This window comes from Crocodylus porosus, unplaced genomic scaffold (assembly GCF_001723895.1).
Source record: "Crocodylus porosus isolate Cpor-Errol unplaced genomic scaffold, CroPor_comp1, whole genome shotgun sequence".
Classification (NCBI taxonomy): Eukaryota; Metazoa; Chordata; order Crocodylia; family Crocodylidae; genus Crocodylus; species Crocodylus porosus.
This window is the reverse complement of record NW_017728910.1, coordinates 28,890,553-28,906,591: the sequence shown is the minus strand read 5'-3', so window position 1 is coordinate 28,906,591 and position 16,039 is coordinate 28,890,553. Positions and strand designations below refer to the sequence as shown.

Genomic DNA, 16,039 nt, shown 5'->3' with positions numbered 1-16,039 from the left:
GAGGAAACGAGGTGGGGAGCCAAAGGTAAGTAAGGGAGACTACTCCAGTTTCATATTTTTTTTCCAACTACTCAGTAGAGTCTCCCTTACTTACCTTTCACTTCCCCCACTCCGCTTCCCTTCTCTACCTTTTGTTTTCCCAATTTCCACCTATTTACATTCTCACTGGCATCCTGTCACACTTTTAGCGTCTTTCGTTCCTTGGAGATCTCAGAACAGCGGAGATGCCCTATGCCTGAAGACAGGTGATTGTGCCTGAAAGCTTGCAAAGAACTTTTTTCCAGCTACTCAGTTGATCTCATAAAAAATACCACATCTATCCAAATAACCTGACTTGCCTATGTCCTTAGACCAACACAGCTACAGTTTCCTTCCTGGACATCTGAAATTCCTCCAGCTAATGGCAGACAAGGTTCTCCTATACCCCTCTAGCTAATGGCCCATTTCTCTGAGATGCCTTTGCTATTGACAAGTTGATTTTCCCACTGCAGTCAGTCAGTCAGTCCTTTGTGTGCCAGTCCCAACAACAGACCTTCTGCCTGTATTAGAGTGGCAATTGTCTTTGTCCTAGAACTCAATGACAAGAGATGCTCCATTTTCTGGGTATGCATCTCTCAGCTCCTCTGACTAAACCATGTCCAAAATCATTAAGGTATCTACAGACAGCATAACATAATGCTTACAGTGATTAAAAGTAGCATAAAAGAATACAGCTTAACATTAACTTTTCAATAAGACCATACATACCATACCAATAAAACAAACTCAAGAAAACAATCATGATATCCCACATCATTCTAAAATATGATGGGGTTCATGACGGGTACGTTACTATTGTACTTCACAGTTCTATTGGCATTAATTTTCCACAACTAATTTTCCCAATAACAAAAGAAAGCTCACTTGTTTAAAACTGATTCCTTCATGGGACTGTTATTAGTATCTATCAGGGAGTCCAGTGTTGGTATTCTGTGTGGTTGAGGAAAAAAGCATAAACAAGGGGTCAGAAAGGCCCTAATTCTAATTCAGGGACCATCACTGGGATGTACACAGTGCATGGGACTAGTGCTTTAATCCACAGTAACCTATTCTACAGCACCTTAAACCAGCACAACAAAGTGCTAATACACTAATGCACAGTACAATAGGCTACTGCACATTAAGCACTAAAAAAGCTTGCACTACTGCACATTAGCACAATCTAATGTGTATTTATTTAGTACCTCATGTTGGAGGTACTACATTTAATGTGCATTAGTAAAAACTTATTAATGCATGTGTAAATTTGCCCACTATGTCTTCCAAAGACAGTAAATACAAATACAAGTTTTGTGAAATGGAAGTAGCAACATTTTCCCACCAGTCTTAAGGGGTTGCTTTGATGAATAATCTGTTTAATATCCATGCAGTACACTAAGCACATAAAGTACTACCTAACTGTATTATCTTTAATCTTCCAACCACTTTGTAGATGTATTTGCCAATATAATACATATTAAAGCATAGATTACTAAGGCAGAGTAGGATCAAGCCATAGATGTTCAAATGATGTACGATATGGTGCACTACAATGATAGAGTTGACATTTTTTTCTCAGTGTAACTACTTCATTTTTCAGTTCTTCCAGCCCTCCTTTGGAGGAGACCATCTGGGCCTGGGGATTTATTGCAACTGAAAGATTTGTTTTAATTTTTAAAGCAAAACATAAAATAAAATGTTAAATACAATGTAAATCCACCTAATTTCTCAAGTTGTTCTAGCTTCTCTTTTTGGTACCTTTACCTCTGGCTTTGCCTCACTTTTACAGCCTTTAACTACCATCTTCAAAACACACATGGATAGGAAACTGTTAGTTCATTAGTAGGTTTACTAACAATTTAACTTATTCCTCTGAGAGACCAATACAAGATAACCCTGTTTAAAATTGTATTAAGTATTAAAATGATCAGGGTACAAATAATTTGGGTCCAAATTCTACTATCTTTAGTCATGGTATTCTATTCTGTGAGCATTCCCATTTTGACATGACAAAGGTAATAGAATTTGACCCTTCAGCCCCTTGTTTGTTCCACTAGCAGTCTGGTGATCTCTTTGACTTACTGTATTTCATTCTGGATCTGGGTTTGGTTTTCTTTTTTCTTTTTCCCTTTTCTGTTTTTTTTCTTATTCTTCAATTTCCTCCTAATCCTTCTCCAATCTAAATTTAAGAGACATTTTGCATCAGTGGGATCTATTTCTATAGGACCAGGCCTTCCACAGTTTCTACAACAGGGGTGGCCAACCTGTGGCGCACACACAAGTGGCCTCTGTGTGGCATGCAGCAGATGGGGGAGGAAATAGGCAGCACAGCAGCAAATAAGGCTGGAAGCGGACAGCAGAACATCAGATTAGGCAAGAAACACAGGGAAGGAACCAGAAAAAAAGCAGCAGATTGGGCAGAGGAAGGGGATCAGAATGGCCCTTGGGGAGAATGCGGGACTAATCTGTAGCACAACTACCAAAAAGGCTGACTCCACTGTTCTACAACATACTTGCTAAAGCTTAGATTCACATGGGCTGAGATTCTAGTCTGAGTAAGCACTTGTACTTTGCTATTTAACCATACTGTTCTGTTTCTACCTGTGATTTTCTTTGGCAGCTATAATGAAGTATTCATTAAAAGCATCCATGCTGATCTCTGGCTTTTCATCTTTTAAACTTTTCCCTTCACATAGTTTCGAAAATACTTTTTTCAAGTTTCCCTTCTTAAAAAGTGTCCTAGTATGATCTCCCTGGCTGTGAGCATGGCTAACTTGATTATATTAGGGTCACAATTACCTAGTGGCTCAGCCATACTTACATCCTGAATCAGCTTCTGTTACTTAGACTTAACTCAAAACAACACACTGAGTCAAGTGTAAGTTGTAAAAACATATTTTTGGGGGGAAGGAGAGAGAAAAGACTTACATCTAAGCAGCTTTGGCACAAAGAAGAGGGTTTCTCCCCAAAGTTAGAAACCCTTGAATAGAGTGTAGTATCCTGTAAAACCAGACAGACTTACACATGATGCTATATTTGGTATAATTAGCTTCTTTTTAAATGTATCAGCTCAGTGACATAATACTGGCACAGTTGCATGTGTGCATTTGTGAATACTGTTTGGATAAGTAAATATTTGTATAAGCTAATACTTGCATACATTCTTAAAATCATTTTTCTCAATGATTTCATCTCCAGTGATACAAAATAAGAACACGCTAACATAATTTGATCCAGCACGTAAGAATCTCCTATGTTAGTAGGTCGAGAAAAAGTCTTTTTTGATAAGCATAAAATGCAATATGAACTGTTGGTTATATAGCCCATTGGGTTTTCAAAGAAAGAGCCTATGAGCCAACTACTCATACTAAGCACGGTTTAAGATATCAAAAATTGGTTGAAACCTGTAACAGAACAGATGTTCAGTGCACATAACCTAGTTTTAAAATGGCCAAAACTGGTTTAAGATAAACCTGGTTGAATTCAGCATCAGACTTAACTGATTTGGGTCAAAACAGTTTATAGAACTTCCTTCCTGGTTTAATTTAAACAAAGTCCCCTAGTATCCCAGCATGCTTTTTAGCCCTGGACTGGGCTGGGCTGTCTGCTCCAGAGAGCAGGGCTGGCCCCCCACCCCCTTTCCTCCTTAGCTGGAGCTCCGGCTGGCTGAGAAGAAGGTGGAGACTGCAGCCAAGAGACAGCAGCATCTGCCTTCCCCATGCCCCACCCCTCACCGCTCTCTGCTCAAGTAGAGATCTCCCCTCCACCCACCACAGCACAGACCCCAGCTGGCATATGCTAGCTAAAGCTGAGGGATGTCTGTGTGTGTGTCTCCAATTTCACTGGAACAAAAGCAGACAGAATAATGTCTACTTAGAGCTTTTAGGAGCTAATCAACAGGTCAGCTGGTAATGTCCTTTCCTTCTTCCTTAAAAATGCTTTGCAAAAAACTGTTTAAGAAGAGTTTGAACTAATGAGAGAGAGGCTTTGTTTTCTTGATGGGCTGATAAGCAGAGGTCCTGCAGTCACCATCCTTGGAGGTTTCAAGATGAGGCTGGATAAGTACTTTGTTGAGCTCGTTTGAGCCCAACAACTTCCTGCCCATAGAATGCTTTGCTTTAAAAAATTATTTGCTTTTAAAAAGTTGAAGGCCTGAGAATTACAACACTTATACTAGATTCATAATGGTAACTTCATTGATTCCATTCTAATTATTGCTCGTTCTTACTGATACACATTAGGGTTACCATACATCCAAGTTTTCCCAGACATGTCTTCTTTTTGGGTTCTCCCATCTCCGTGTGGGCAGTTTTTAAAATGTCTGGGATTTTTGCTGTGCCTCCACTTTTCTGGCATCTCCCAGTGTCCCAGTAAGGAGCTACTTAAGGCTGGCAGCAGTGGGGGAAGGTAATTGGAGGCCAGAACATCACATGGTCTGTGCACAGGCCCCAGCAGCTGCAGGAAGGGAGGCGTGTGTGCGCCTGCTGGCATTGGGGCTGCATGGGCAGCAGATCTGGGGGGCAGAGGGCTGTGGGTCAGGAGTAAGGGGTATCAGCAGGGACTAAGGGTGGGGGGAGGCTACGGATTGCAAGTGAGGGGCACCAGCATGGTTTGGGGGATGGGGTACTATGAGTCAGGAGTGAGGGGCAGCAGCAGGGCTGGGGGGCTGTGGCTCGGGAATGAGAGGCAGGGCATGGGCATATCACTTCCTCCTTCACAATCATATACCCCCTCCCCACCACAGCTGTCCTCTTTTTTGAAACTGGAAATATGGTAAGTCTATACAAGTCAAATCAGAGTCAGATCGAAGTACCTAAACTTGGAGTTTCAGAAGGACTCTTCCTCTCCCACTAGTTTATCTGTTGGAATGGAGAACTTGCCCCACAAAGAATTAGTGGTATTTTGGGACACCACAGAAACAGAAAATCAAAAACAATCTCTGCCACTGTCAGAAATAACTTTTTTTTGTAACAGAAAGCTCCTATTACTTTAAGAGAAAACCATAATAGGCTAAGCTGAATCATGGAGGACTAGAAGCTTGAAACAAGTTAGCTGCTAATGCAAGGGTCAGCAATGTTTTCGGGCCAAGCACCAAAAAATACAGCAAACTGGACTTGGCGTGCCAGGGGTGGATAGCAAAGGAGCCACAAGGGACCCAATCCTTATTGTAGCAGCGCAGCCCCAGCCCCTTCCCCACTGTGCTCCATGAGGCATGTGTGCAGCCACTGCCAGCAATAAGCTGGACCAGGTCTCCAGACCCGGATGCAGCCACTTGCAGATTCACAGCTGCCTGCTGCAAGCAGCCTGGGCTCTGTGGCAGGTGGCAGGGGTCTACCCATTGCCCAGGCTGTTTGCAGCAGGCAACTTCAAGCCTGCAAGTGGCTACATTGGGGTCCAGAGTCCTGGTCCAGCTTACTGCTGGTAGTGCCTGCACGCATGCCTCAGAGAGCACAGTGGGGAAGAGGCTGGGGATACAGTGTCCCCTGCCCTTTTCCCGCTGTGTGCTCCAAGGTGCGCATGCAGGTGCCATGCTACTATGGAACCAAGGCTGCTCACAGCAAGCAGCAGGCTTGCTGCAAAAAGCTGCACCAGGGTCCAGAGCCCCAGCCCAACTCTGTGGTGGTAGCAGCTACATGTGCACCTCAGCATGCACAGTGGGGAAAGGTCCAGGGTTGTGCTGCCACAGGCCCCTTCACCACCATGCACCAAGGTGTACATGCTGCTCCAGGGTTCATGACCCTGTGTACCAGTTGCAGTCTCCCAGCTGCCTGCCACATCCAGCTGGGGCCCTGGGCAGTTACTGCCTGCCACAGAGTCTAGGCTGCTCACAATAGCGCTTACAGCCTCCCTGCCACCTGCTGGGAGCAATCCAGGCTCCATGGCCGGCGACAGCTGCCCAGAACCCAGGCCAACTGTTGCATGCAGAGTAAAATGACCTCATGTGCCACACTGGCACACTTGCTGACCCCTGTGCTAGTGAACTGCCTGCCAGCAAACAGACAGACCTCTGAATCACAGGTAGATGCTAACCCTGGGAAGGTATTCACCCTAGGGACTGGAGGCAAGACAGTAAAATGCACCAAGGGCAGGCAGGAGGGCAGCCCAGAAGCAGTGGGCTGGAGACAGCTGAGCTAAGTCTTAGCAGAGAGAGCAGGTGGATCATCAGGCACAGAAGGGAAACTCCTGGGGACTGCCTGCAGAATTACCTGACCAGGTGGGGCTGGTGTTAGGAGACTCATAAAGCTAGTGCCTGAGTCTAGGCAGGTAGTCTGACCCTGCTAGCCGTAGAGTGAAGAGCTCCTACCATGGAAGTAGGAGTCTGCTGACTCCTAGAATGCCCTGATAACACCAGTAAGGCACTGAATGCTTGCTGCAAGGGGAATAGGACCCAAGGGAAGACGGGGAAGCTTATTATACGGCCAGCTGACTTGGGGTTTTTGTTAGAGCTGAGTGTTTATGTTTTGATTTGAGTTTTAACCAGTGGTTTGGGTTTGGAACTATTGGGGATGTGGAGGTCCGAGCCATGCCTGAGGGGCATGTAACTGCTTTGAGCTCAGCCAGGGCTTGGGCTCAAATGGCTACAGTAATGGAGATGGGCCAGGGACCCAATGTCCAAACAAGGCATAAACCAGAACCAGGGACCTGTAGCCCAAGGGAGTTTAACTCATAGTCCAGGAGGAACAAGAACCAGGGTCAGGGACCCATAGCCTAGGAGGGGTGAGATCAGTCCAAAAGGGCAAAAGACCAGGTGCTCAGCTGCCCAGAAGGACAAATTCTGTGGTCAGTGGCCCACAGCTAGAGACACAAGGTCCAGAGAGGGCTGAAGCTGAGAGGGCCAGACCCAAATCAGTGGGCCAGGGCTGAAGACTTGCAGCCAGAGAAAAGGGAGGCTGAATTTGAGAAAGCCAAAGACTCTACAAGGCACAGAATAGTATTGAGTAAGAACAGCTGTAGAGGAGTTTGGAGGTCATGAATAGCCCAAAGGTAGCAGGTGCCCTGGGGCACTTGCAGGCCAGTAGGACACACGGGAAGAATTGTTTGGGATCCTCAGAGTCTGAGAGAGGATGATCTGCTGGCAGAGAGATAAGACCAAGGCTTGCTCTAAGATCCATGGGCAGCCTCCCTTTCTACATATATTATGAACATCAAGGCAGGGCAAACAAAAGCAAAGGGAGGGGTACCTTAGAGACAAAGCCTGGCAAAAACCATACAGCCACCGGGGGCATCACGTACACCCTTGGGGTGCAGACCTGTTACACTTGCCTTGTGCGTACTGCCTATATATGAAATGCTCTGACACACTCTTATCCCCTATTTTAGGCATCCAAATCCTATTTTGGTTAATACGGGCCGCACACCTATACCTAAGCTACGCTGGAATTTCACTAGCTAAGCATGTGTTCCCATGGTGTTCCTATGGCAGACCTCACCATGGCACTGAACGTTTCACTGACATTAATAGATTAAGAGTCCTGGCAGGTCAATAATTCTATCCCCATTATACAAATGAGGAATTAAGTCAAATAGAGATTAAGTAATTTGTCGTGCTCTGCTCTCCTGAATTCTTTCCTATGCCTTCCACAGTCCCATTCTCTCTCTGACACGATAGGACATTTTATGACTCAAAAACTCAACAGAAGTTGAAGGATATTTTATCCTTTGTCAGGTTTTCCATCTCTCTCTAGGCTGAGAAGGAGAAGCCCAGATTTTACCACATGCTGTGTCTAAGACTTCAATTCAGACTTAATAGTCTTGATACGCTGCATGATTTAGTAAGAAATATGACATCTTCCTTAATCATTGACTCATCCATAGATAACTAATGCTGAGAGTGGTAAACCTCCTCAGTGTGGGAGACAGGGGACTCTAGAAGAAAAATGAACTTTATAACAGACAATTATTAATCATTTCATCACAGACATTTTATCAGGCAAGAAAAGCACAGTGATGAAACAGGATGCTCTTAGTGCTGCAGGTATGACTCAGGCAGAACAAGCTGTTAAATGAGTCAGATTTAAAATTTCTGATGTCAAGTTAAAACAATACAAAGACTTAGAATATTTACATTCTCTAAATGCTGGTAGGAAGACTCTTGTTTAAATATACCTTCTCTTGCATTCTGGAGTACCAGAATAGTTTCTATGAAAAATGAAAGCCCATTAGAAAAATTAAAGGAGAACAAACACAAAGAAGAAAGTTAAGCAACACTTTTGAAGTTTCTAATCACAGTATTGCTTCCAAATGATCAACATATGTTTGCAACTTTTACCTAATGAATGTTTTCAATTTTCCCTTTGTCTCTTTTTTGGAAAATAAAATGAAATTGCAAGACAATCTTTTAGTTCAACTAGTATGTTTTCGGGCTATATGTCCTAGAGACTTCTTTCCTAGGATTCTGAACTTTTGCCAGTCTAACTGAGTAGGAGTTTGCCTGTTCTCTGTGCTTTGTCATTAATAGTCTCATTAGTGCCAATTACAAGCATTCAAAAGTACTGAGTCAGACCTCAAAAACAATTATTAGCAATAATAATAAATCTGAGAGGGGTTCTGCCTTCTGGTTTCTGAGACTCCAAAGCTTATGTTTTCAGGCTTTACTCTGCATCCTTAAGGGCTGAAAACTTGCCTTTTAAAAACCAAAATAATGCTGAAGGTCTCAACCTATAATTGCAGGAACTTTGACTATTAAACTACTAAACATGATGAGATTCATAATTAAATTATGAGAGTTGACAACATTTGCGATTCAAGCATAAGCAGCTTCTGAAAAGTGTGTTTTTTCATGCAAATAGCAGGTAAATAGTATCTAATTTTAAATCTGAGCTACTTCAAAGATACTTCAGAATAGCCAGACACTTTGTGTCATCTTATAGTTGTGAACTCTCAATGGTTGCATGAGTACAAATAAAAACTGTCCATTCACTCAAAGTAGACCTTTATCCATTTGCAGATATGATAGGGCTTTCCTATCACAAGAGTTCATATTGGAAGTACCTGGCTCAGTCAACTGCAGAAATAATGCTTAGTAAAACAAATTAGTAATTTGGTTATAAAAAGAACAAGCAAAACTCAATAAATTATTTGAATACAATTATTTTATTAAACAAAAAATGCTGCAAAATATAAGTATATCTCACTAAAAAAGGTGTCTCTCCCCTAGCATTCACCCATTTTAAATAAATCAGTCAGCCAACAATGTTGTACGGTTGCATTTTAGAGTTTTTATTTGGCTTTCTGCTCAAGTCAGTGGTAAATTTACTATTTTTTTTTACATGGAGCTCAGTACCCAAAGCTTCGCACAGCCCCACTACTTAGCATGTACTAGTTGTTCTTGCAAATCCCCTGAAGTAAAAAGTTCTGCAAAAACATGGGGCCTTAGGGTCCCATTCCTGTTTCTCTTAAAATTAAAAGACTTGAATGCCAGTGCTACAAGTTCAAGTGCCCATTCAGAAGAAAGCTTCCGCTGCTGATCTGTGGAAGCTTCAAACTTCTCCTGGCTGATATTTATTCTGAATGGTTTACTTACACATACACCTCAACACAGCAGGCATTACTGCTTCAGGGCAATATCTGAAAGATCTTTGTACTTTGATATGTAAAGCATGTTTCAAACCAAAAAGAAGAGTATAGTAAAAAACAAAGGGTCAATAATAACCTGGAAAAATACAGATTAGTTTCTCTCAGGCTCATTCACAAAGGGTTTTACTGTTGAATGCTTTCAACAGAAGATAAATAGATCAAGTATGGGAGAGTATGACTCCGTGGCCTGCTAGTTAGGATGCTTAGCTGAAACTGAAGAGACTCCATTCTGATCCCTTGCTGCACAATTGACTTTGTAATATAAAGCTCACAGACAATCCAGTAGGGACCAGACTGCAATTCTCTACCCTCCCAACAAGTGTCCTAACCAGCAAGCAAGTCAGGATCCATCTGGTTTGCTTCCTTCTGGCCCAGATCTTGAGGTGAATACCTTATGAAGGACCAGCTCAGGCCAATAGCCCTCCCTGCCCCACCTATATCAATACCCATGTTGCACTATTGTTTCCACAAAGACCCAGCCTCAAGAGAAGGAATGGATGCTGCCTTCACACTGCCTATGCTGCATCACATGGTAAGGGCATTCTCCTGGAAAGTGAGTGTTAGTACCTTATCAGGTATTTCTAGATTTGCTGTAACTTCTTCCACTTTTGGGCAAAGTGTTCTCACCATTACGCTAGTATGTAAAAGGTGGGTGGCAACACTACTGCCAATGGCATTTTAAAAGATAAGCCCTGTTCATCTGGATAAGGACCCTCAAGAAAGTGCCTCTGTGCTGGAACTTGAGTGGACAAAGTCACCTAATTTGCAGCCCCAAGTCAAGTGTCTAAACTCCAATTTCACCCAGCTGCCCCACGTGCCCAGCATTTCTAAGGAATAGCTCTAGGCTACTCCCTGCTCAGCATGATATTTCTAACTTTCCCACTGACTCTATAAGGAGCCCATGTGCCTGGCTCCATTTTTGTGCAAAGTTCCCCTGGGACCATATGTGTAGGTTTCCCCCACTTTATATTATACATACGTTCCTGGAAAATGGCACCTAACTCGAATTCACATAAAAGGAACCCACTTTACAATGTAACAAATAGGAATACGTTCCAAGACCTCGACTATACTGTCCATTTCCACCACATTTACAAGACAATTTTGGTACTCACCAACAGTAGACAGTACACACAAGCACAGGGTGATGGTGAATGTTACCATAATGGAGATGGCAACTACAGAAACACGTGTCACAGACAACGAGCGAGGAGCACAGATCCACAAAGGAGATTAGATTTTGGTGTGTCATTCCCACAGTGCACCACACAAAGCAGCTGACTGAAGGCTTCCACCACACTGATTACATAAGAGTGAATTTACCTCGCATATAATGAATTTTTGGTATAAAAGGGGTCTTTGCATAAGAGCTAATTCACACAGGGAGACCTGTAATCAAAATATGTTGTTTCATTAGTCCTGCAGTCAATGGCATTAAATGGACATCTCTTCAGATTCACAGAACTAAATCTAGTTTTCTTGAGCATCTTGACAGTGCATCCAATGCTTATTTCCACACCTGAGTTAATGTTTTTAGCTACAGTTAAAAAACAGGTCTGCAGGGTGGGAAATAGGAGCTTCCTTACCAGGAGCAGCTAACGGAAAGCAGAAATGCAGGAGAAAGAAAGTCTGGTTTGACTAGATGAACATCAAGACCTTTGACAAGGAGAGAGTGAAGAGTTTAGAAGGAACTGGGTAGTTTATAATGAGCCATGAAGTCAGCTGACCCTGTCACTGCTTCCTGAATAGAAATGCTGCTGTCACTGCCAGCCAGTTGGTTTTAAACTTTGGGTGGATCAGGAATCAAAGTAGAGTTCAGCTGCACCACTGCACCCTCTTGGATCTGCCTCTGGGTTTGGGTGTAGGGGGGTTGCTATTGCAGAAGGTATTAGTCCTCTGGCTCGGAAGAAGAGATAGAGTTGTCATGAAGATGGTCTTCTTCAAGTGTGGCTGGGCCCTGGCACACAATGGGTCTTTAAAAAACACAAAGCACTCGGTATTTTTAAGTTTGAACATGTGAGCCATTTGCTTGTTTCTTTCCTTATTGTCTTTCCCTCAGCCTGGAGACCAACACCTGCTTATCTGCTTTACCTTGTTTCTAGTCAGGCTCTTTCCTTGTTGTTTGTTTGTTTGTTTTTCTGCCCTCATGTACAAGAACAGTGTTTCAAAGTTTGAATTGCAGACTCTTCTGGGAAGTGTTTTAATGGGCAGGAGGAGGGTGGAAGGAAGGGCAAATTAAAATAACTGTTTCTATTGGAATGAAATAGAAACATGGAAACATTTTTGTTGGTTTTGAAATATATTTGGTAGAAGATTGAATAGAATGTATATTTAGGACCAGATTTGACCTAACACTTAGTTTAAACTAATTGTATTTGTTCTGTGCACCAGGGGATTCATGTCATAGTCCCTACACTGGCAAAAGTCCTGTATCTTTCTAAGGGAAATATGTACCTGCAGGATCAGGCCCTGCAACGGAACTTATTCTTTTATTAAATAAGGCAGACTCAGTCCTGCAAAGGATGTACAGGAGGAGAAGGGGGCTAGGCCTACCCAGGGTGCAGGTCAAGATTCCTTGAGCCAGGAGAATAAACAAGTGGGAGTGAGCTTCTATAGTCTTGCAATTATGGTATTTCCCTAAAATGGGGGAGTATTTGCTTCTTAATCACTTGTCAGAATATTTTGTCCCTTTTAGCATAGCAGTCATTTGTTTATAAAAACAGAAATAACTTTGGGACCACAGACTGGAACCCAGGTCTCTCACACCTTTGCAGAGACATAACTGGCCAGGACTGCACCCTGGGTAGGCCTAGCCCACTTCTCCTTCTTTACCTTCTCTGCAGGACTCTGGCTATACAGGCTGAGTACTTTTACAGCCATCCACTGATTCTCAACAGAATTGCATTTCCCAGAATGCCCTTTACTCACACACACCCTTATGTCACTGCCACTGCTCTTCTGTTGGAGCTGAAGACAGAAGAATGCAAGAGGAGGAGGCATGGGGCAGGGGGAAGGGTGAGGCACTTCCCACTATTCTAGCACCCTGCCACTTAGGGAGTGCCCAGGGCTTGGGGCTCACCCATCCTTATGCTACTGCTCCCTTTTGCTTGCCCTCATCTTGCTCCATGTATCCTGTACCATGGCTCCGCAGTGGGACAGCTTCCAGTCCAAGCCCATAGCCTGGTAATTAGAACACCTGCCCTCAGAATAAGTCAAGCTCTAACCTCTTCAGTGCTATTAAATGCTCAAGTTGTCATACCCACTAACAATGCCCACCTCCCTACAAGGAAATATTCTGCTCCTGCCAACATAGACAGTGATCTATGCCAGGATTAGGATCTCTAGACTTAGATACCCCATCTTGCTTCTTATTATTACAGCTTGTATCTAGACATGAAGACACTGTCTTGAGAAATCTCGAGATACTATTACAAACAGCAGACCTTTAACACAGCTCACAGTAACTATCGCTTACGTTCACCTCTCACTGCTTTGGCTGCTCACTGCAACTGAGAGTCCTTGCTCCAGTATTCAAAACTGTCTATAGGACTGGCCATTACTGGCCAGAGAGGCTGCTGTCCAAAGACCCTGGGCATGTGCAGACAAAACGGGGGCCCTAAATTGAAGCACTGGGTTTTAAAAAACACCGCTTCAATTTAGCGCTGATTAAATCCCTGTGTTGTGCACACACCCTGCTGGCATACCTGCCTCTCCGGCAGGGAGGGAAGGGTGAGCTGCTGGTGGATGGAGTGGTCCCTGGGCTTGGGGGGCAGAGGCCAGTGCTTCCCTCCACATCAGCTGCGTCCCCCCGCCCCACAGGTGGCACCCGTCTGTAGGCACCTGGGACAGCACAGGGACCCCACGCAGCTCAGGCAGGCAGGCCGGGGGGGGTGGGAAAATAAAAGATCAGGCTCACCACTTTCCTTGGGCAGAGCCTGCTTTCCGGCTGATGTCAGGCTGTCTGCTGGGCTTCCTGCAGAGCCATGGAGCTGCACAGAGCCTGGTGCTTCACTCCATGGCTGTAGCGGCAGCAAACTAAAACTCCTTAGAGGAGTTTTAATTTGCTGTGCCCAAGTTATTTAAGGCACATTATGCCACCAAATTTCCTACAGTGGCTGGAATTAATGCGCAATACACTACTGAGGTGTGCAAACACCAACGTCATTAAAATGAAGCAAAAGCATTTAGTCCGCTTTAAAATGTCATGCACACATGCCTCTCATTTCATCTACAAACAGCCTATGACAGCTACATTCTCCTAGAACATGGAAATTCTTGACCAATAGAGAGAAGCTTATGACTGTGAAGGTCAGAACATGAACTATCCTAGAATGACCACAGCAATATTCAGAACTCCCTGCAAAACCTATTTGTGACACAGCTTTCCTTCAATACATGCAGACAAACACTAAACTACTTAAGGTATTTCTCCTTCAGCCTGGGAAGGAAAGAGATTGTTATGGTTATTTCTATTTTTACATACTTGGGAGGCACCCAGATGGTACAGGGAAGAGGACCATATAAGTACCTAACAGAAGGAGAGCAGAAAGGGTGTAAATAGAATTTTCTTAACACTCAGCAAGTAAAGCTGCCAGTTCACCAAAGTTAGTTGTCTATTTATTTGCAGATCTGGAAAAGTTTTCCTACCACACAGGTCCAGAGTTCATATTGGAAGTTCTGGCCCAGTCAACTATAGAAATAATGCTCTAGCTATGAAGTTTAGCTATCTAACTAGAGACCCACCACCTAAATGTGGATAGGAAAGTGTACTATCATGGAACTACTAGCAAATGTATAAAACATTAAAAATAATAATTTTTAAATGTGCAACTACCAACTGGGACCAGGCTCCAACCAAGTCTGAATTTGGTCCCTACATAATACTAAAAAAGAGTACATACCATACTGATTTGCATACTTACTACACTGGAGCCATAAGATAGTAAACACAGAATGATAATAATGTTCAGGAAATGCTACTGTGAAACCCATTTCAGTTTTTACAACTCAGCCCAATTCTGATGGTTCTTTTGGGGCCTGTAATGGTTGAGTTATCTTTAACTTGCTTGCTCCTTCCAGGTCCACAGAAAGGTATAGCATCCCAGGAGTCAAACTTGCAGCATCCCTTAGTACAACAAATCCAATCCCAGATTATTCTGAAGAAGATTCTCTAATCAGGTACCAGCAATTTTTCTTTTGCCATAGCGAGAGGGCCACCAAGGGAAAAAAGTCAATTGAGTATTATACAACATATTATTTTTTCTAAATTATGCTGTATTTCAAATATCATCTCACTCTCTTGGACTAAATACAGATGGTCAAAAAACCCAAGGCTGAATTGATTCAATCTTCACAGGTTAGTCTAAACTGCATAGATTGAACCAATATGCAAGTGAACAGATATTCACTTTTGAGTCCAGAAATACAGCTACATGCCTGCAGTGGCCCAGGCCAGAAGCCAGGGATGGGGACACCAGAGCACACCTCCATGCTAGGCTGGAACAGACAGGTTGGGCCAAAGCTAGCCTCCCCACCCTGAGGGTGGGGGAGAAGGTCGTGGGGAAAGTGAAAAACGTCCTGGGATGCTGGGGGACTGTGAGAGGATCTGGGACAGAAGTTCAATAAACTGATTTAACCTAAATCAGTTGAGTCTGATAGTACATCCATCTAGGTTTATTTTAAACCAATTTTAGTGCACTGAACTTCATGGGCCCCCTAATACTGGGGGGGGGGGCACCAGCAGCCGATCGCTGACCTGAGAGAGGGGGTGGGGGAGGCAGAAAAAAATTGGGAGGAGAGCTGAGCATGCATGCGCACAACCCCCCCCACATGAAAGTCCTTGGGAAGGGGTGGGGGGAGGGGAAAGGAGCAAGGCTGGGGCTAGGCATGAGGGTAAAGGAGTGAGACTAGGAAGGGATCAGGATTGGGTCCTGTGCACCCATGTAGCTGCCCCTTCCCCCGTGCCAGGGGTCAATGTGCAGTGCTGGCGTCCACTACCCCACAGCCCTGCTCTGACCCTGGCTTCCTCCCTGCACCGGCCCCACTCCAGCCCCAGCCCCGCACCGCCTGGGGTGCCCAGAGCTGGAGCGGGGCCAGCCTCAGCTGCGCCACAAGGCTGAAAATGATGAAGCCAACCAGGACCCCTGCCTGTCCCCGCCTAAGTCGTCCCTGGTGGCTCCTGCAAAGTCACGGCACCAGGGAGCCAAGGGGGACACATGGCCCCCCAATCTTTGCACAGGGCAAGGGTGGGTTGCAGCTGCGAGGCAAGCTAGGCTCTGCGCCTCACTGCAACCTTTGAAAACAGCACATTGCCATGTGTGTCCCACCACTGGGTGAGCTGGGCAGCAAGGCACATGGCGCTGCGCCACACCACTTTCAAAGGCTAGAGCAAGGCACAGAGTAGGCAGATCCCAGCTCACCTCACATCTGCAGCCCACCCTTGCCC

The 16,039-nt window shown here is 44.3% G+C and overlaps 2 protein-coding genes across 2 annotated transcripts in view; both read left to right on the top strand.

Annotated features, from left to right (window-relative positions):
• The window catches only part of CPB1 (carboxypeptidase B1), a 118,306-nt gene that overhangs the window by 14,188 nt on the left and 88,079 nt on the right, over positions 1 to 16,039 (top strand). The window lies entirely within an intron of this gene.
• Positions 14,403 to 16,039, top strand: part of AGTR1 (angiotensin II receptor type 1) — a 22,540-nt gene continuing 20,903 nt past the window's right edge. Inside the window, exon 1 of the mRNA XM_019532949.1 lies at positions 14,403 to 14,772. The gene's annotated coding sequence lies outside the window, so the exon portion shown is untranslated. The remainder of the gene's footprint in view (positions 14,773 to 16,039) is intronic.